This window comes from Heterocephalus glaber, unplaced genomic scaffold, assembly GCF_053883595.1.
Source record: "Heterocephalus glaber isolate CG9 unplaced genomic scaffold, H.glaber_assembly_v1.0 deba00001532, whole genome shotgun sequence".
NCBI classification, from domain to species: Eukaryota; Metazoa; Chordata; class Mammalia; order Rodentia; family Bathyergidae; genus Heterocephalus; species Heterocephalus glaber.
Genome location: NW_028258330.1, coordinates 33,102,457 through 33,123,297, shown reverse-complemented (window position 1 = coordinate 33,123,297; position 20,841 = coordinate 33,102,457). Strand labels below are relative to the sequence as shown.

At 39.1% G+C, this 20,841-nt stretch overlaps 3 pseudogenes; all 3 read right to left on the bottom strand.

The window, feature by feature from the left end:
* Positions 1-256: 256 nt before the first annotated feature.
* LOC147824753 (olfactory receptor 7G2-like) lies at positions 257-1,089 on the bottom strand (annotated as a pseudogene).
* Positions 1,090-10,376: 9,287 nt separating this feature from the next.
* LOC101714515 (V-set and transmembrane domain-containing protein 2A pseudogene) lies at positions 10,377-11,130 on the bottom strand (annotated as a pseudogene).
* A 206-nt stretch (positions 11,131-11,336) lies between these two features.
* On the bottom strand, positions 11,337-14,885 carry LOC106008252 (olfactory receptor 7G1-like; annotated as a pseudogene).
* Positions 14,886-20,841: the final 5,956 nt, after the last annotated feature.

Sequence of the window (20,841 nt, the reverse complement as noted above, 5' to 3'; positions counted from 1 at the left end):
ATCCTAAATATTTGCTAAAAATGAGGTTTAAATTCATGTATCTTCTAAGCCATCAAAGCAACAAAATAGAATTTAGAGATTGAATTTATCTATAAAACATCATAGAATTGGATGAATCAAAAAGAAGCTTAATGTACAAGTTGAAATTTAATTAGACATATTATACAGTCATTTTGGAAAAGCTGGGTGAGATAAGAGTTGGGATTTCTGGCTCACTTATATTCTTCCCACTTCTTCATGTTCTAGAAATCCTATCTCAAAGACAAGGACACGAGCATGTAAGAGGCTTCTCAGTAATGAAATGCCTCAGCGCTTTCTTCATTTCTTTGTTCCTCAAAGTATATAGATAAAGGGATTCATCATTTGAGGAATCACAACATACATGATTGAAGCCACTGCATTCTTAGTGAAAGACTTGGTAAAGTCAGAGCTCAAGTACACCCCAAACCCTATCCCATAGAATAAGAAAACAACAGAGAGGTGAGACACATAGGTGGAAAACCCTTATACTTTCTCCCCACTGATGATATTCTCAAATTAGAGAAGACAATTTTAGTATAAGAGAAAGTGAATCCAACATTGGGAACACTAAAAAATGTTTCCTGCTGAATATATCAGAAGGATGTTTATACAATTATCAGAACAAACAAGCTTGATGACCTGAGCAAGTTCATAGAAGTGTGGGATTTCCACATTTGTGCAGGACAGCTACAGCACCATCAGACTGTGGAGCAGGGCATGTACACTGCTAAGCATCCAAAAGAGAAGAACCAGCAGGACACAGAGGTCAGAGTTCAGAATGACCTGGTGCCTTAAGGGCTGACAAATGGCCACATAGCAGTCATAAGCCATCACTGCAAAAAGACAACTTTCTATGCCTCATAAACTCAATGCAAAGGTGATCTGAGTGAGGCAGCCCGTGTGAGTAATGCTCTGATCCTATGCTTGGATGTTCCCCAGCATCTTTGGGATGGTGGTTGTGCTTATACAAATGTCAGTGAAGGACAAGCTGGAGTGGAAGAAGTACATGAGTGTGTGGAGTTGGGAGTCAGATCTGAATGGCAGGATGATGAGCAGGTTTTCCAGCATGGTTAACAGACATAGGGCAAAAAACCGGGTGAAGCTGAGGGGTTGCAGTACTGCATCATCTGTCAGCCCCACAAGAATAAATTCTGAAAAAAACTGCATAGTTTTGGAATTCTATATGTTTGACGAATATATGGAAAAGATAGGCTACAAATAATGTAAAACAAAAGATTTTTGAGTAACCAGTCTTATCTCTTGTGGAGATTAAAATAGAAATCTTGATACCACTATGACTGTCTCTTATACATCATATACAAATGAAGATAAGCACTTATGTTTAGCAGGCACCCTAGATAAAGTTCATTTGGGTGGGGAGATTGTAGTGTAATTGGCTCAGTTCCTAGTTCTCTGGAAATGAATCAGCATTAGTGATAACACAGAGACAAACCAGATATAGTGTGAAGTAAAAATCAATTAATACCCAAAATTATGCCATCCTGGCAATGGGAACAGTATCAGAAATAGGGCCAGGGATTTAGCTCAGTGGTTTTGCTGCTTGCTGTGCAAGCACAAGGACCTGAGTTCAATCCCCAGTATCAAAAACAAACAAATAATATCAGAAATAATAATAGAATCATTTCAGACTGGATACTGACATACTACAAAAAAACAATAGAAGCTACCACTGCACCACCTTAACCATAGAAAAGAGATCTATAATTATAATTTGGACAAAAAGATAAACCAAATATTTACATAGAGTAAATATCTACTAATCCAACCACTATACCATCATTAACATCAGAAATGAATTCAACAATAATTTCATTTGGTTAGCTAAATATATAAAGATTGATAAAGTTTAATGTATGCTAAATATATAAAGAATAATAAAGCTAGGAAAAATGGAGTGGGTGGAGGATGAGACAATGCAAAAAGTAAAATGTGAAAAATAAAGAAATGGAAGAGAAGGAAGGTTGAAAAGTGAAGTAAAATTCTTCAGAATGAAAGAAAATTAATAGAATTAGACAAAATAAGAGAAAACAATGGGAAAAAACAAAAATCAGGAGAAAAACACAGGGCTGGGGATGTAGCTCATTGGTGCAGCACCTGCCTGGCAAGTGCAAGGCCCTGAGTTCAATTCCTGGCACAAAAAATGTGAAAAAAAAGAAAAACCCAAAATCCAAGAAACAAATAAAAGGCCCTGAAAAAAAAAATTCCTCTGTTTTTGAATGAGCATTTTCTTTCCAGGTCTTCAGCATTGGAATTCCTACTCTCTGTGTTGGATAGTGGGTGAATGCAAAGAGCTATATTGTTCCCACACTCAGGTTTTGTGTGTGCCTGCCTTTCCCAGTGGGTATTGCTGGTCAATGTTCCACCTTAGGGCTACAGTCACCACAGCAGCTCTAGTTTCCATGTTCCTCTGTGTGGCCCAAATCCTGGCTTTCTCTGCTGAGCTCTAGGGTCTCTGGGTTTGATTTGCACCCCCTGCACTCCTCTAGTGGCCACTCTGTCCATACACCTCAGAGTGTGGCAATGATGCAAGCCAATCTTTACCCGTCTTCATGTTGATAGGTGAGGAAAGCAACCACCACTAACTTATCTTATAGGAAGTGATGTTGTGGTTCAGGAAGACCTGTGGGATCAATGACAACACTTCCAGACCCAGTCCCCTCTGAAAACCTGACATGTTTGGCCTGGCTACTCACCACCTATGGAAGGACATCTATGTCTTTCTTGATCAGGTGTAAAATTCTTGGGGGAAGAGGGCTTATGTCTAATTTGTGACCTATCCATGACTGTCCCTTTTGACCATCTACCACCCTATTACTCTGGTAGACTGATGCCAGTAACTCTCAAGAATAAGTTCTGGAGTTGTTCTGTAGCTCAGTCTTAAACAGTTAAGGATTTCCCAAAATGGCTCCTAGTTAAACACTATAGAATGTGGTGGGCACTGCACTAGATTACTTCTACAGATCTAGCCTGCTTTCAGAGTAAAACCTCATACATTTTCTTCTATAGCTCTAGCCTGCCTTCAGAGTAAAACCTCATAAAGTTTTTGCAATTCACACTAGCTGTGACCTTTACTTGCAGCTAGCTCTGCTGAACATCGTCTCAAAGTTTGTGACACTCTCTGGGCTTACCCTGGTTCATCAGAGACTTGTTCTCCTACTCTGGAAGTAGGATTAGCATTCCATACTATTTCTCTATATTTTTCTCCAATGATCTAATGCTTTCTTTTCAGCAAGTTGTTTTCCAGATATGTCAGCTCCAGGTCTTAGGGAGAGGGTATTTTGCTTCTGGTCTCTATTTTACCAATTTTAATCCTCCAAGCAGATTCTCTTGATCACAGCTCCCTTCCCTTCTCAATAATCCCCCATGCCCCTGTGCTTACTTTCTACAGGGCTCCAGCTGCTCTTCATATGTCTTGTCCTCTAGTTGAAGCAAGTCTTGCCATCTCTTTGCCCAGGGCTCTTCTATCCTTTGCAAAGCCATCAATTTTCAACCTGTGATCTTGACAGACCGTGGGCCTCAGCATGCTCAGCACCCTTAAGCTGGGCTTGCAAGAGTCTATGCTTATGTCAAAGGTGGGTTATGGACAGGATTTGTGCTGGCAGAAGATACATCGGTGTTTGGGAAATCAGTAAAAAAAACCCTGCTTTGACGGACCACTACTTTAACTTCTTTTCTCAAATCTCACCAGATGCAGTGTGTGGCTCACCATGAGCAAGCTCTTTGTTGTCTAGGGCCTACAGCACTTGGCAACATTAGAGTGGGGATGAGAAAGCTCTCTTGCCCAGAACAAATGTTGGGCAGTGGACAGGCTATCACATCAACTCAGAACTCCCTGGTGTTTGGGAGAATGATGAGAGATTTACCTGATCTGTTGCTGCAGGAACTGCCTCCCTCACCCTGTCTTACTGATTCTAAGACAGCTCCCCACACATGAGCTCTGTGGTCCAGGGGGCTCTGTGGTGCCTTTTCTGGGATTTGGGGAATTTCCTTCTGGTGCAATACTATAGGCAATAAGGATGATATCATGCAAGCACAGAACACCCTGCTGTTTAGGAGATCAGTGGGGATTGTCTGCTTTGGCACTGCCAGAATGCCTTTTCTTACTTCTATGTCCATGGCTATACTTGGTGCCTCCCTGAGGCATGGTTCTCCCAGGTGTCAGTTCAGGAATCCTAGTCAGTACTATGTTTGTTTCTAAGTAGGTATTATCAGGGGATCATTTGTGGTTGTTTAATCTCTGTCCTCAAATTTCTTTTCTGGCTTTGAGTTTCTTAGATGCCATAATTGGCAAATATCTCATCAGTGATTTCCCTCTCCCAGTGGGGAGAGATAGTAGGTTTGGAGCCTATCCCAAGAGCCTGACTTCTGCTCCTTCCCTCAGGACATTAGAACCCCTCCGAAGATCCCACTTTCACTGGTTCTGGGGTGCAAGGGGTATGGCAGGTTAAAGGCATCTTCCTTCCCTTTCTAATCCTCCCAAGGTTGGATTTGGTCTGATGGATTTCTCTTTAAGTTTGATCCTCTGTATCTAGCTATATTTACATCATTTTTTTGATTGCCTGTATTTTCAAGCAATCTTTGCCAAGGTTCTCTCAAATAACTCTGACCCTAGTCAGCCATGATGGATCCCTTCCCATTTCTATTTCCGTTGAGAAGTTTCTTCTTTTTACTGAACCATTTGTTTGTGAGAAATTTAACATTTTTGAATTTTCTATATATTCTAGATATTGATTCTTTATCAGAAGCATAGGTAGAAGAGATTTTTCTTCCATTAAGTGGCTTGTCTCTTCACTCTGTTCTTGGCTTTGGTATGCAGATGATTTTAATTTGATGTAAGCTTATTTGTCAATTCTTGATATTATTTGTTTTGCTTCTAGAGTCCTATCCAGGAAGGCTTTGTCTGTGTGTAAGTTACTTTTCTCTTATTGCTAAGACAAAATACTCAGGACCCAAAGGTAAAGGAGAAAGAGTTTATTTGTCTTATAGTTCATAGACATTTTCAGTCCAAGGCAGGATGGCTTGGCAGAGGAGAAAAGTTTACCTCAGGCAGAAGGTAGTAAAACAACAAGGGACCTTAACAGCATCTTTCTGATCTTTAATCTCATCTAGACTACTGGGACTAGGTTGGTGTCCAACCAATCACATCTGTGGTTTAATAATCATAGACCCTTAAACCCAACACCACACTAGATTCAGCACCTCAGAAAAAGTTCCACCTACAACTGCATGAGGCTTTGGGGGAACATCTAAACTCAAGCCATAACAGTCTGTGCCTATGGTTCCAAGTATTTTTTTTTCTTTTTTTGTTTCTAATCTTGTTTAGTTCAAAGTAATTTTATTTATTTAACAGTGAAAATGTAATCTAAGTATAAAGTGATTTTGTCACAATCTCTCCCCCTGAAAATATTGCCTCTTTAATCCACTGACTTCTGGGATTGGTATTGTGGATATTTCTGATTGTAATTTCTGATTTGTTGAAAAATAATGTCCATGTGCACATTGTAGAGTTTTCCTCTCCACCTTTTTAATCACAGTGTTTTCCAGCCAATGTCTAAAAGCGCACCTCTTTCCCTCCGATTTCCCTGTGCTTCAGACTTACAGCATGTTGTCCCCTCCTCTTCAAGGGGAATGTCTTGCCATCCCTCTCTTGGGTTGGTGCAAACCCTGCATAGACCACTTGTTTTTTACCCACACACACTGGTAAAAAAACTGAACTTTTACATTTCCACTTGAGGGAAACATTTACAGCTTCTCCTTGGAAAACTCAAACTGCCAGCTTGGCTCTCTTGGCTTTGGGACCATTAATAAGTGAAATAAGGATTCTGTCACTCATCATGATGACACTGTGAGAGTTCCTCTGCTCATGCTGTTCCTTGACTGAGGCACAGTTGGTGAGTGCAGATGGGATGGCTCATGTCCAGTGCTAGAACAGGACAGCGAATGTCCCATCCCATCACACACACACACACACACACACACACACACACACACACATGCAATCACAGCTTGGGACTGGTTTATCTGCAGGCTTTACATTGGATGTTTCTGGATCATGGCTGACCACAGTAGCTGAAACCAGAGGCAAGCAAAGCCACACATGAGGACTGCTCTTACTTCAAGTCACACCTGTAATGACTGTAACTGGCGCATGGCACAGTCACACTTGTCCGGATTGTCCTCTGTCACTTCTGTTGCTCCTCAAAATGATACAATGTAAATTAGCAGGAAATGTAGTCAGTCTGCCTTGCCCCTGTGTCTCGGCACTGGAATAGACTTTCAACCATCTGGAAGACAGTGTGTTTGCAGGAGGGGTCTTGGAGATCAGGTCCCCAGGAGCCCGGACCCACTGAAGAGTGGCAGCACACCTGAAGCATCACCAACTCTGGCTCTGCCCCATTCGATCCCTATGATTCCATCTGGCCTGATGCCTCCTCATGGGTGCTGTCTGGCCGCTGTCTGGCCACTCTCCTCTTGCTTATGAGCTCTGCTCCTTGAACAGCAGATGTGGACTTGGCTTCAGGACTTAGTAAGAGTGGCACACTGCCCCTGGATGCTCTGATGTATGATCTGCTCTTGACTGACTTCTGATCTCTCAAGATTAACATCAGCACCCCTGCTCAGAGCAGCCTCCTGGGGCCACCTGGTTACACACTCCACACCAGTGGGTTTCCTCAGACTTCCTGTCCCCCCAGATGCAGGGAATACATGATTGATGCCCTGGCCAAAACCCTAACTGCCCACACTTCCTGAATCACTGAATGTTCCTCTAATTAAAGAGCAGCTTTAAAAATGAAATCCTTTGGGCTTAAAGTTTAAAATTATGTACACATATTCTGTAACCGCATAGTCTCAATTCCAAACTACAGTTATTAGTTATGTTTTATCTCACAAACATTACATTTACTTTTGTAATTGTCTCTTCTTATATAAACTAATACTATGTTGTACTTAATATTTTGGGGTTTTTTTTACATGCAATCAATACCAGGACCACTTATTTGAATGATAGCTGCATGTCCTTTGAAAAATTATATTTGCATCTTTAATAATAACTCAACAAAATACCACTCCATATCTACTACTCCATATTGTTTATATCAAATTTAAAGGATATCCTTTGCGAATTTAAATATTTTTGTTGTCAGATATGTTCATGTATGTGTGTCCTAATGTACTTCCTTGAAGATATCTTGCTTCCAAGAATTTTATGGCATGGGATTTAGCTCAGTAGTTCTGCTGCCTGCCTTACAAGCACAAGGACCTGAGCTCAATCCCCAGTACCAAAAAAAAAAAAAAAAAAAAAAAAAAAGAATTTTTTGGCAAACCAGTTCAAACATAAAGGAATCAGGTCTTCATATGTGCTCAGAACCATCTAATTATTCTTTTCCCAGGCCAGCAAATGATAAGTAAACCATTTTCAGAATCAATTAATGTGAAGGACCATTCCCATAAGACAAATATACATATGCAAAATGCAGAACCAGAGCCATTACAGGCCCTGTGGGGAGGGGTTGGATGAGCCCTTCTGGAAGGACATATATGTGAATGCTCATGTCTCTTATATAAAGCGGTACAGGATTTGCATATATCACACATGCATTATCCTATGTAATTAAAATCATCTGAAGATCTCTAATAGTATCTATTCAATGTAAACACCACAAAAAAATTGTTTAAGGGTGCAGATGGCTGACTGTAAATTCACTGGGCTTGAAGAGTCCACCAAGTTTGTTTATTAACCTGCATTAAGAACATTGGCTGCAGGAAATTTTATTTTATTTTACCCTCAAGTAATTTCATTTGCATTGTTTTATTTGTAAGTAGTCTACATGTCTTTGAGAGAGGACAAAGGATCTGGTTTGAATTCAAGTAAGCATTTCAACTTTTCATGATTTCGTCTCCTGAAAGATGTGGGAAAAGCTTGGAAATAAGGCTGAGAAGCCAGATCAATTATTTTCAAACTTTATTCATTTCCATAGCCATAACATACAGTTACCTCCCAAAATGAAAGACTAGATGCAGACCACTAGATGGTCTCCTTTATGTGCTATCATTTCCATTCTAATATTTAATACTCCATATTAATTTTTTGAGTTAACATGCTATATTTTAGCTCAAAGCGGCCAGTGAATTACACTCAGGAGCACAGTGACAAATATGTCTACATTATTTTCAACACTCATACAGTGAGTCTAGGGAGTGTTCTTCTGATACCAGCACCTGTCCCTGCCATGGTGAAACAGTGGATTTGGGTATCAATCTGTGCTGCTTGGTGCTGAGTGATCTCATTTCCTGGACTGAGTGAAGGCCTGTTGCATTCTCCCAGCTGGACTGAGTTGAATCAGAACTCCGAGGCTTTAATCTATGCCATCCTTCAAGCTCAGACAGACTCACAGGTGACATTTATCTTTTTATGTTATGCATTTGCAAGTACTAATCTTTCAAACAAAATACATTCCTAACCTAATAAAATACTGCAATCAAAACCTTTATTTTTCTCATTAGACTGAAATAATAAACCAAATTAACAAGAAAAATGGCAAGAAAAATATGTAGCTTGAAACATTCTTTCTTAGAAGAGAATGTGAAGAATATTGCTAAACTATGCACCCTGCTGTAACTGAAGGCAGAAAGTCAATGCATTTACCTTTGAGTGGGCGAGGCATTCGCTGCCCTCTCACCCTCTGCTTAGGGCTGAGGCAGGGAAGACTGGCCCCATGCAGGTGAGCTTCTGGCTTTGTACAGAAAAAAGCAGAAGATGCCCTGGTAGGAAACTTAGATCATTGCTCACTCCAGTCATCCCTGTTCCCTGGTGTATTTGCAACACATTAATATTTCTATCTTTCTTTCCCAGAGTAAAAAAGATGTTCTAAATAAAGTAGTTTGAATTATTATTAAGCCAAAAATTGAGATGGAATATTGAAATGCTAATTCATTAGTGAACACAGAACACACATCTTCTTTGGGAGGGGATCTGCATCATTTGCATATTGTATTTAGCCAGCAACAAATTTTAATTTTTAATTAGGAGACATTAAAATATAATTAGTACCAAATAACAGAATGACAAAGCTACAAAAGTTCATACAAGTCAAAGGAAGTAGCATATTTTAGTCATAGGAAAAAGGTTTCTCCCATGAACGCAGGGACCAATGGGTCAGTTTCTGTCCCACATTTACTGTGAGACAGAATTTCTAGAAGGGACTTTGCTGTAGAGCAACAGAATGATGATAACACAGGTGGAGCTATCAAAACCAGTGTGTTCTCCAGGTGGGAGGCTCCCAACTTCGGTGAACATCATACATAAAGGAACATAGAAAATTCCAATGTAGCATACAGACAACAAAATTAATTCATCAGAGACAGATACAGTTTTGAATATCCATTTCCCAAGAGGAAGCAGAGGACAGCAGGGACCATCTGAAGTTGTCAAACTTGCAGAGATGAAAGGATCCACTACAAAATTCACATGATACATGGATCATAAATGAAAAACAAACAATTTATCAAAAGAAGTAGGCTGGTGGCCCAACATAGTGATATTCATATGTGTATATTACTATACAGAATGATAAAAATCAGCTTGCATGTGGCTCATAGTCTATCTACTTTGAAGTATATCACAAATACTATAAAGCAATTTACAGAATTTGTGATATATGCATATACAACAATTGCAAAATGAATTAAAATACATTGAAACATAGAGGGCTCAAAATGTACTCATAGAAACTTCCCAGGATGGACAGGGATTGGCCATGAGCAGGACTCCCCACCATAGAAGGGGAGCTGGGATCAGGAAAAAGAAGAAAAAAACTCCAAGAAAAAGGTTTAAAGTAAACTCTCCATGATTACTCCATGTTTAACACAACATTTTCCTTGTTGACTTGCAGCATTGACAATTTTGTTCTTGCCTCAGAAGGGGTTTTGTTGGGTAATGGTTTTGGTTCTATAGACTTCTAATCTCTGTTTCTCTGCAGTTGACAGTGGGTCCTTTGGGAAGAAATCAGTGGTATCCGCAGTAAAAATTTGCTACATGATGACTTTGGCCAACCTCTGAGCAGTCAGAGAGATGATGATATTTGCTGAAAGAAAAGAGAAAAAAATTGGCCTTGCTATTAGAAAAGGTCCTACTGAGGGTGGGATTTTAGCTCAGTGGTTCCAGTGGTGCCTGTTTCGCAAGTGTAAGGTATTGAGTTCAATCCCCAGTACCAAAATGAAAAAAAACAAAACAAAACAAGAAAAGGTCCTATTGCTTCTCACTAATTTCATTGAAATGAAAGATGAATGATTTGCTAAAGAAAACATTAGAAACAAAGTGTGTGATAGCCTCTTCATTTATGCTTCTGATGCAGGAGCTCCTGGTGTAGGTAATTATGGTACAGGGGTTGCTGAGTAGTCCTTGGAGTTTAGGGTCAACTTTGCTGTCCACTCTGTAGGTTTTACAGGTGATTTGCTCTTTGCTGATTGTCGACTTTGCTTGGGGATTCTGGCCAAGGCCTGCGGTCTGGAGGTGGAGTGCATTCCCTGGTTGGCAGAGCTGTGGGACAGGATAGGGAGGGTGGCAGAGGTGTTCTTTAAAGGCTTTGTGTCCTGCAGACACATGGGGAAGGCTTTGAAGGCTTTCATCCTGTGGGCATGATGGTTGGTGTTGACTTTCAGGTAGGCCTGGGCCTTGTACTCCTAAAGTTCCCCATAATTGGCTTCCATCACCCTTCACTCATAAAGAACTTCATCTTTTTTCCTCACTTTGTAAATCTGAGGCTTGTGGGAGATGCCATTACCTTGGACTTTCACTCTACTGATCTTGGTCTCATGCAGGTCAGGGTATTGGTTGGAGAACAGCTATGCCTGCAGGTCACCCTAGGGCTCCACGTCCCTGGGCCCTTGCAGGAACCACCACTGGAACTCCAGGGAGACTCAGGCAGTGCTGCTCTGGAAGGCCCAGGGCATCTCCATGTTCTACCCCTCTGTGGCTGGCACGTTCTGGGGGAACTCAGTGAATCTGGCTTGGGAACAGAGCACTTGTTGGACACACACAGCCAAAAAAGAAAAAAAATCCCACTGCGCCCAGGAGGACCACATCATTCTGGGAGCAGGGGGCTTAGCACCCCACGGCTGGGGCAGTGGCTCTGTGTGGATTGGCTCCTGTGCCCTCCCTCCTCTGTGCAGCTTCTGGAAGCTCTGCTAATCTCAGTTGGCTCAGTCTAGGCAACAGCCTGCTCAGGCTGCAAGTGGGGAGTGGAGGGGCAGAGCATGCGGACTTGGCTCCAGCTGGCTTAACCCACTGAGCACTAGTGTCTAGGCTGGGCCAGCCCTGGCCCATCTGGAGGCCACTTGGACTCTGTGGTTCTGGCCAGGAGCAGGGCCAGGTGCAGGGCTGCGGGGCCTGTGGGCCTGCAGGTCTGGGAGGAGGGACTTTCAAGTATCTGTCTATAACCTTGAATCTTTATGAAGATTAAAAAATTATTAGGTGAAAATATTATACAAACACATAAAATGGTGAGAATGCATTAGAGACCTACAAATAAGTACATGTACTGTAGTGCAATCAAATTTGCCTGTGTTAACCCAATTTGATTCTCAAAATTTGTCTTTTAATATGTGAAATTGCATTTAGTAGTTGTGGTGGATTGACTAATGATCAACTTGTAATGCCCAGGTGAACTAAATCAGTATGGTATGGGCATGGAGGATCCACCTGAAGATTATAACCAATAGCCATAAAAAGAGAGCTGGAGGGAAAGAACTTAGCCTGTTGATTTGCTAGGAGAAGCTTGCTGAGGGTGGTTTTCCTGATGTAAACTGGGATGTTCTCATCAAAGGAGGAGCTCAGAGGACTCGATGTTCCTGGGAATGACTGCTGTTTTCATCAGGGAAGCTCTGATCTTTGCCATGAGCATCACTTTCTGGCTCCAATGTGGATCCCTCAGCCTGGTGGCACAAATCCTTCATCTCACCAGTGTAGATTTTCTGGCTTTCACCACTGTCCTTTGGGCCTTCCAAGTGCAGATCCTCAATATGGACAAGCATGAGACATTGCCATGGACTCTAGACCACTGGCTGGACTCAAGGAGGTTATTGCCATGGACTCTAGGCCTTCAGCTGGACTTGTGTGGGGAACAGCTGGGATCTAGGCCCTCAGTTGAATCATTTGGGCTTCTAGTGTGTGGTTAATCCCTTGCAATCCTTTGCATTTGACTCTTTAGGTAATTATCATAAAATAACCTTATAAGTTATGTGTCCTGTATTTAATGTTTTCCCTCACCAATCCTTCTGACTACAATGGTAGTGAAACAAATGATCCAGGACAATGACATCCTCTCTTGATGTGAGTAGCTTGCACCCTCTTTTCATGGAGGATCACAGTTACAAAAATGAGAGGGATAAAGGCATGGAAGCATCATTTTCAGGGCCACCATTCAACACATAAGAGAAGTATCTGCAAGGGTTTTTTTCACTTACAAAGCCTGAATGGTCCCTTATAAGTGGGTCATTTATATATTTATATAAATGAGGAGGGATGGTTTATATGTTATATAGAGAAGGTGGTGTCATCTATATGTTATATGAATGAGATGGGATTGTTTGTTTCTATGTTTGTATTGCCTGTTCTTTCATAAACATTTTTGTTTAAAAAAAAAAAAGAGAAGTATCTGCAGGTTTACTCCAAAGAGTTAACTATCATTAATGGACCAAGGAAAGGCCACTCAGTTTCCTGTCTCTAGGATCAAGTTGGGTCTGACATCACCATATCCTGCAGCTACCTGATGTGCTGGTCACTTTTCTATTACTGTAGCAAAATTTCTGAACTAATCAATATTAAAAAAAGAAAGCTTTACTTAGTCTCTAAGTTTGAGAGTTTTCAGTCTATGGTCAGATGGCCTGATTGCTTTTGGGCATGTGAAGAACAAAGATATTATCATGAGGAGCAAGTGATAGACCATAGATATTCATAATAGTGTGGATGTAAGAGAGAGTTGTGTTGATTCCCATTATCCATTAAGGTCATGCCTCCAGTGAGGTAATTCCCTCCCAGTTGGTACCACTTCTTAAAGGCACAATAATTTTTCAATCATCAAATGGTGCAGACAAACCTTTAACTCATGGTCCTTTAGGGACATTTCAGATTCAAGCTATAGAACCCGATGACTGTGAGACCAATCCTAGAATGAAGCCACATCATGTAGTTCTCTGTGAAGACCTAATCTTGGACACTAGGTAGTCATGGTATTTGTGTAATCATAATAATGAACAATAATTCCTTTGATAGTTCCAGCACATTTGTGTAAAGATTTCTTTTGCATATGAGAAGTAAAGTATTTTCTCTAATAAGGTCCAAAATCTAAAATATCACAAAAGCACCACGAACTATTGATAAGTAATCTTATTATATGAATTGGAAAAATAATGACATTGAGTAGGGAAGATGCTAATATGGATCCAGACATATGCAGTTGCATGAAGAAAGTATCAGTAATTAATTGGATATAACAGTCAAGTTCATTAGCATCATGTGGGAAAAAAAAAACAATCATGGCTCTATCTATGAGACCATGCAGAAATTTGTCTCCAGATATCAGTCAGGCTTTCATTAGCTGAACTACTCCAAAATTACCTCTGCTAAACAGTTGCACAAAGAATTTTAAAAACTGAGGACTCAATTCATGGCATTCTTTAAATGAATCAGACCAACACAACAGAGTTTGCAGGTTGAGATCATTTGTCAAACATCACAGAATTGTATAATCAAAAGGAAGCACAAAGTACAAGTTGAAATATCCTTAGACATCATATTACATGGGCACTTTGGAAGATCTTAGGGACACAGAGCTAGGCTTCTGTCCAGCCTGTAATTTTCTCATTTTGTGTTTTTGTAGAAATGCTAACTCAAAGCCCATGACCCCAGCATACAAAAGGTTTCCAAGTAATGAGACTCCTCAGAGCTGTCTTCATTTCCTTGTTCCTCAAACTGTAGATAAAAGGGTTCATTACTTGAGGGGTCACAATATACATCACAGAAGCCACTGCATTCTTATTGGAAGACTTACTAAATGTAGAACTCAAATACACACCAAAACCTGTCCCATAGAAAAAGGAAACAACAAAGAGGTGAGACCCACATGTGGAAAAAGCTTTATACCTTCCCCCCACTGATGGCATTCTCAAAACACAGGAGACAATTTTAACATAAGAGAAAATAATTCCAATGATAGGAACACCAAAAATATGTTTGCTGCTGAATATATCAGCATGGCATTGATAAAGGTGTCAGAACAGGCCAGCTTGATGATCAGAGCAAGTTCACAGAAGAAGTGTGGGATTTCCACGTTTGTACAGAAGGACAGTGAGAGTGCCACCAGACTGTGGAGTAGACCACGCACAATGCCCATGAGCAGGGAGAGTACAACCAGCAGGAAACAGAGGCAGGGGTGCATGATGACTGTATACCTCAGGGGATGACAAATGGCTGCATAGCGGTCATAGGCCATGACTACAAGAAGACAATTTTCTAAACATCCAAAAATTAATGCAAAACAAAGTTGAGAGAAGCATCCCGTGTAACTTATTCTCTGATCCTGTGTATGAATATTCACCAACATCTTTGGGATGGTGGTTGTGCTTATACAGATGTCAGTGAAGGACAGGTTGGCGAGAAAGAAGTACATGGGGGTGTGGAGGTGGGAGTCAGAGCTGATGGCCAGGATGATGAGCAGATTTCCCAGAATGGTGACCAGGTAGATAATCAGGAATAAGTTGAAGATGAGGGGCTGCAGTTCTGGATCATCTGTCAGTCCCAGGAGAAGGAATTCTGAGACAGATGTTCGGTTTTTGAATTTCATGTTGTTGGTGAATCTGTACAGAAGATAGGTTAAAAATAAAATGAAACAAATGGTCTTTTGCTGAGTACCAGACTCTACTGGACATGATAGAAATGAAAATTCTTGTTATCACTATGGATGTCTGTTGTATGCTCTCTGGGAATAAGGACCAGAATTCCATGTTTAACATATATTTTCCTTGAACTTAGTATTTCTAAAGTGTTTCTAACAGTGCCTTAAAATAAAGAAAAATTAAGAATTCACATTGTAAACCCATGTGAATATTCAGATATTTCTCTTCCCCCCCTTCTTCCTCTACTTTTCTTCTCTCTCTTCTAACTCCTACTTCCTTTATTGAATACCCATGACTTTTCAGAATGGTGGCAAAACATGAGATTTAAAAAAAAAGCATAAGACTTGGGTTTTTCTTTCTACCCATCCTGGTAACAAAAAGAAATGTCACAATAAACTTATAAAATTTTTCTTGTAGAGCAGGAATCCCCATGCTTTGTGGTACTGGAGGCTAATTTCCAGAAATTGAAGACATTATTTCCACAGATTGTGGGAGGAGGAGCCGGTTGGGACAATTCAAATGCATTAACTTGTGTTGTATTTTTATTTCTATTATTATTGTAATGTAGTATAGAATGAAATAATTATACAACTCACTATAATGCAGAATAAAGTCAATAAAATAATGGGCAAGTCTCATGCAAACTGAAATTAGGGTTGAATTCTGACCTAAACCCTGCCACCAGATACAGTTGTAAAATTGAAATACATCAACTCACTTGCCACTGTAACCTGGGCTAGCAAGTTTGGCTTAATTTTCACTTGTCACTCACTGATCGAGTTTTAGTATGAGTCTTCAAGCAATTGATTTATTATGGTCTTTGTGTGGACATCTCTGCTACTTTTAATCACTATTTCTGTCCATTTTCTGGAGTTAGCATCAGCACGTGTGCTCCACCATAGATTATCAGTCTTTAGACTGCCTTGAGGAGCCTGGAACCTCAATCCTCTTCATGCACAGTTCAGGGTAGGGTTAAAACTCCTATGAGAACCTAAAGCTACTGCTCATCAGAGAGGAGGCAGAGCTCAGACAGTAATGTAAGCCATGCTGAGTGGCTGTAAATACAGACAGAGCTTTGATCACCTGCCTGCTGCTCACCTCCTGCAGTATGGTCTGATTCCTAACAGGCCACAAACCAGTGCACAGCCCAGTGTTAAGGAATAATGGTGTGTTGTGAACCAAAGGTCTCTTATTTTAGACAGTCCCAGTATCATCTGAATGTCTTTCCAATTTACAGATGAGATAGTTTATCTTTTAGACCCATGGACCTCTCAGCAAATGTCATGAAAAACCTACACACAGTTTGTCAAATATTGTGTCAAAGATCTCATTGTGAGACTTCTGAGCTGATCCTCTTGACTCACCTCTGCAAATCCCCTGGATAATACAGAATTAGCATTTCTACATGTTTCTATATTTTTGATTAATTTCTTATACAATTTTAATAGTTTCTTGTTTAAATAAATCCCGAAATTTCTCCTTTCTTTCAAAGTGTGCTGTCCTTTATGTGTTAAGTGAGCTGTAGGATGTGGAAGACAGCCATGCAGGTGGACATGAGCAGTGATTGGAAAACACAGCCTTTAGAATTGAAGCTGATTTGACCCTCCCTGGGAAACACAAGCAATCTGCTTTAGCAATTAATTCTAGTAGAATCTAGGTAACTCTATTGAAAACATTATTTCCAATCCTATGGGAAATGCTTCCCTTAATGAGTTAGAAAACAAGTAATCATATAAAATTAAAAACCAAACAAACTACTAAGTAAACTTAAGAAAGGTAAAATGCAGAGTCTCTTATAAAAAAAGATAAAAATAAAAATTAATTCTTTCTTTTTAGAAGATAGAGACTTTAAAAAGTTAGTTGGATTCAGATATTTAGGCATTCTAATAGGAACATCCCTTGTGAGCATTGCTGTTTTTTTCCCCCTGGGGACTAGAAAAACGACTATGTTAGCAACAATCATTTGGTGAAAATGAGAGTCACAGGCTCTGAATTTATTCTATCCTCCAGCAGTTGTTTTTAGAAGAGGAAGAAAATCTTTAACTGGATGTTTTGCATTTGTATAAAGGAAACTGCTTAATGGATGTGTTCATTGCCTGCAGCATGGAGATCCTTTCCAGTGTGTGCTTCTCCAGCATGCACTGTGTATATGTTAAATGCATAATATTTATTTTGTAATTATATCCCCAATTCTCAGGGCTCAACTCCTCACAGAGTATTTCAAAGTTCTGAGAAATGAATTGAACAAAAGCAGCTTATATCATTCTAGGTAAGGTCAGCCTTCAACTGATATTTCCAATCTTTTGTGTCTGTGTATGTGTGAACATGTGTCTGTGTGTGTCTTTCATGAGTGATAGCTTACTGTACTTTTCACCAATCAGAAGGTGGTGATGTCTTGGGGTAGTTGAAGAAAGCAAAACAAAAGACAGAAAAACTGTACCATGAACAATGCCATTATCAATGAAGAATATACATTTTCAAATTACCTTTAGGAAGCTTGATTAAATGAAAATATAAGGATAGTGCTCACTTCAGCAGCACATATACTAAATGAAAATATGAGGAAAGAAATTTCATTGATGCCATTATTCATTTGGCATCAACATATGATAAAATACATTGCAACGAGAATGAATGAAATATTAAAAGAATTAGATACATGGTTCACAAAGTGTATGTATAATTCAGGAGTATATTATCAGAAAAATTGCTACACGAGGAAAATGTACATTTAATTGAAACTCTACAAGTGTGTACATTTTCCATAAGGCTTATCCATCTATTAGATAAACTGTAGAAAATCTTGAAGGGCTGGCACTCTCTAGATATCAGTCAAAATGCCACACATTTCACCATGGCTTTCTTTACATATTTTTATTGTGGGAAAGAATAAGGGCATGTCTGAAGCCCCTTTCAGCACATTCTTTTAAAAATTTGATTTTTTTCCCTATGGGGGAAGCTTCACTTAAGTTGACATATATTATTCTCTTTGAATTTTCAATAAACTTACCATTATACTTCAAAACTACTTCATGGTTTTGTATTTTGAAATTTTTCATATAACAGAACCCTAGTGTATAGGTGTATCATTTACAATCAGTGTACTTACATAATTTTAATTTCTGATAAATGTTATATGTAGTCCTCCTTACTTGATGTAAATTAGCAGATTGTTCTACTATATTTTCAGCACAATTTACTTGAACATTGTTCAACTGATAAGTAGTACAGTAACTGCCTCTTGCTGATGACTACAAATCAAATTAGCAGCCATGCATGTGGGCTCCTCCACCACATTCAAGAGGCCTCTCTTGGGGAAAATAGAAAAATGAAGGAGCGTGTCAAAGTGGTGAATTGTGTACACTTTGCACGATATTTTTCCATTTAATGAGACATGAGACAACGCAGCACTGTAATAACATTGGTTAAGATTGGGAGCAAGATGAACTGTTATGTTGCAGGTGTTGTTATTCAGGTCATTTCTGCTCTTCCTATTGTTGTGAAACATGAGGACCAAGAAAGTGCTCAGTGAGCTACTCTTTCTCCATCTCATTACACAAAAAACTCACACACCCACCTCACATGAATATCCAAGAATTTTCTGTCATGAGGTGAAATTGTACTCCAATATGAGCACACTTGTTCAAATAATAAATGAAGAGACTTTGCCTTACCTAGATGGTTTCTCTGAAAATGGTGCTCAGAAAGTCACCTGCATGTGAAAATCAAAAGATCTGTCCTCAGGAGGGTCTGACACATGGACTGACTCAGAGCTTCTATACCAAGATCCTTCTCTGGAGAGAGTACAGCTGATGCTGCCTGACTGGACAGGGCTTTTAAGTGATGTTACACACCCTGACTCCTAAAGTTTCTGTATCCCTCAGGAGTCAATTTCCAAAGCCCCTCATTAACCTGATAGTTACCAGAATCACTACTGTCAGTCCTACCCCAGGAGCATATATCCTTAAACACCAACTATATGGAGGGGAATAATTCAACATGAGTGATTTCCTCACCCCTGACACCAGCTGTACATCATCCAAGTCTGTCGCTCATTTCTGTTCAGCCCCATTTCACCACCCTGGCATATACATCCCATTCAACTTCTCTAATAAATCCCTACCTTCCATTTTAGCTATTTCTATCTATTTCATCATGTCAGGAAGTCTAATTGAATTTTTAGTATAAAAAGATTTTACAAGCATGTATTATATATACAGATCTGCCAAAAAATGTATATGCATTTCAGAAAAAGAAAACTAATAAAGGTCTGGAAGCTAAAGGCCAGCCCTTTGAGCACTTTTTGTAATTGTAGAGGCCAAAGGTAACTTGTATTAATCTCAAGATGTCTCGATAAATTTAGTATTAGAATAATTATAAAAGTTTTTCTCTTTATCAAGTGTGTAGGTATGTTTGGCAGACTCCATATATACATAAATTTATATTGCTAGCATATGATTAAATGGACAACACTAAGAAAAATTTTCATAAATCTGTTAAAGCCAGAGTAATACTCTGTTGTATATAAATACCATATTATTTTTAACCATTCATTTGTTAATGAGCATATAGGCTATTTCCATGGTTTAATAAATTGCACTGCTATAAACATTGCTATGCATATATAACTGTAATATGATGCTATTAACGTTTTGGGGAAGATATCTAGAATCAGAATAGCTGAGTCAAATAGAACCTTTATTTTTAGTTTTTTAAGGAATCTCCGTACTGTTTTCCATAGTACTTATACCAATTTACACTCCTACCAACAATGGAGAAGAGTTCCTTTTCCCACACATCCTCACTAGCATTTCTTATATACAATAAACAATGCATAAATAATAAAATACTACTTTTCCACAAATAAGGATAAACTTCAGACATTTTTAGGTAAATTGATGCATCTCAAAACCTAGGATAGGGTGCAACTATTATGTACCTTCTGTTATTCAGAATTGATGAATAAAGTCATAAATTGTCCCTGAGTGAATAATTACTCTGAAGAGACTGAATCAGTAATAAAAAAACTTTTTGATTGGCAATAAGCTGAAGACCTGAGAGCTTTACCAATGAATTCTACCAAACATATAAAGAAATTTTATTGTCTTTTATTTTTACAGTACTAAGGATTGAACCCAGGGTCTTCACACTGAATTAAATCCAGCATTTTAAATTTTGAGACAGGGTCTTTCTAATTTAACTAGGTCGCCCAGGTTAGTCTTGAACTTGTGTTTTACAACCTCAGCCTCAAATAGCACTGGGATTACAAACATACACTAGCTAAGAACTTGTATCAATTATTCTTAAAGCCTTACTAAATTGGAAGAGGAGGTAACACATCCAAATTCCATTCAGTATGCTATCTTTATACTCTTCCAAAGAAAGAAAAGACAATAAACTTTAGAAAATTGCAAGCTTGTATCTTTGAAGAACAAAATGTAAATTTCTTAATAAATGTAGCCAACATTTTTTTAATATTGAGAAGATGAAACTTTTAATTTTACTTTCTTGAAGGCTTTTAGTAACCCCATAAATATATTTTAATATAAAGAAACAAAAGAACAGAAAACAATATATGTATGTATATGAGCTTGTATGTCTTACTTTTCCCATCTGACACTAACTTCCAAAACTGTTCGTATTTTCTTCAAGGAATTAGCAAGTGCATGCAAATTTTCATTTTAGAGTGGCCTTCCAGTGGTGAATTTGATAATGTATGAATATGAAGAGTTTAATAAGCTCTGGAAACATAATAAACTGTCATAGAGGACTAATCATCACTTAAGGAACTCACAATAACTGTCACTTTTTCATACTGAGAATGCAAACCCTAAACAATCATGGAAAAAAGTAAAACAATGTCTATAGAAGCATGCAAAAGAGCTATTTTCTGCCTTGCTAGAA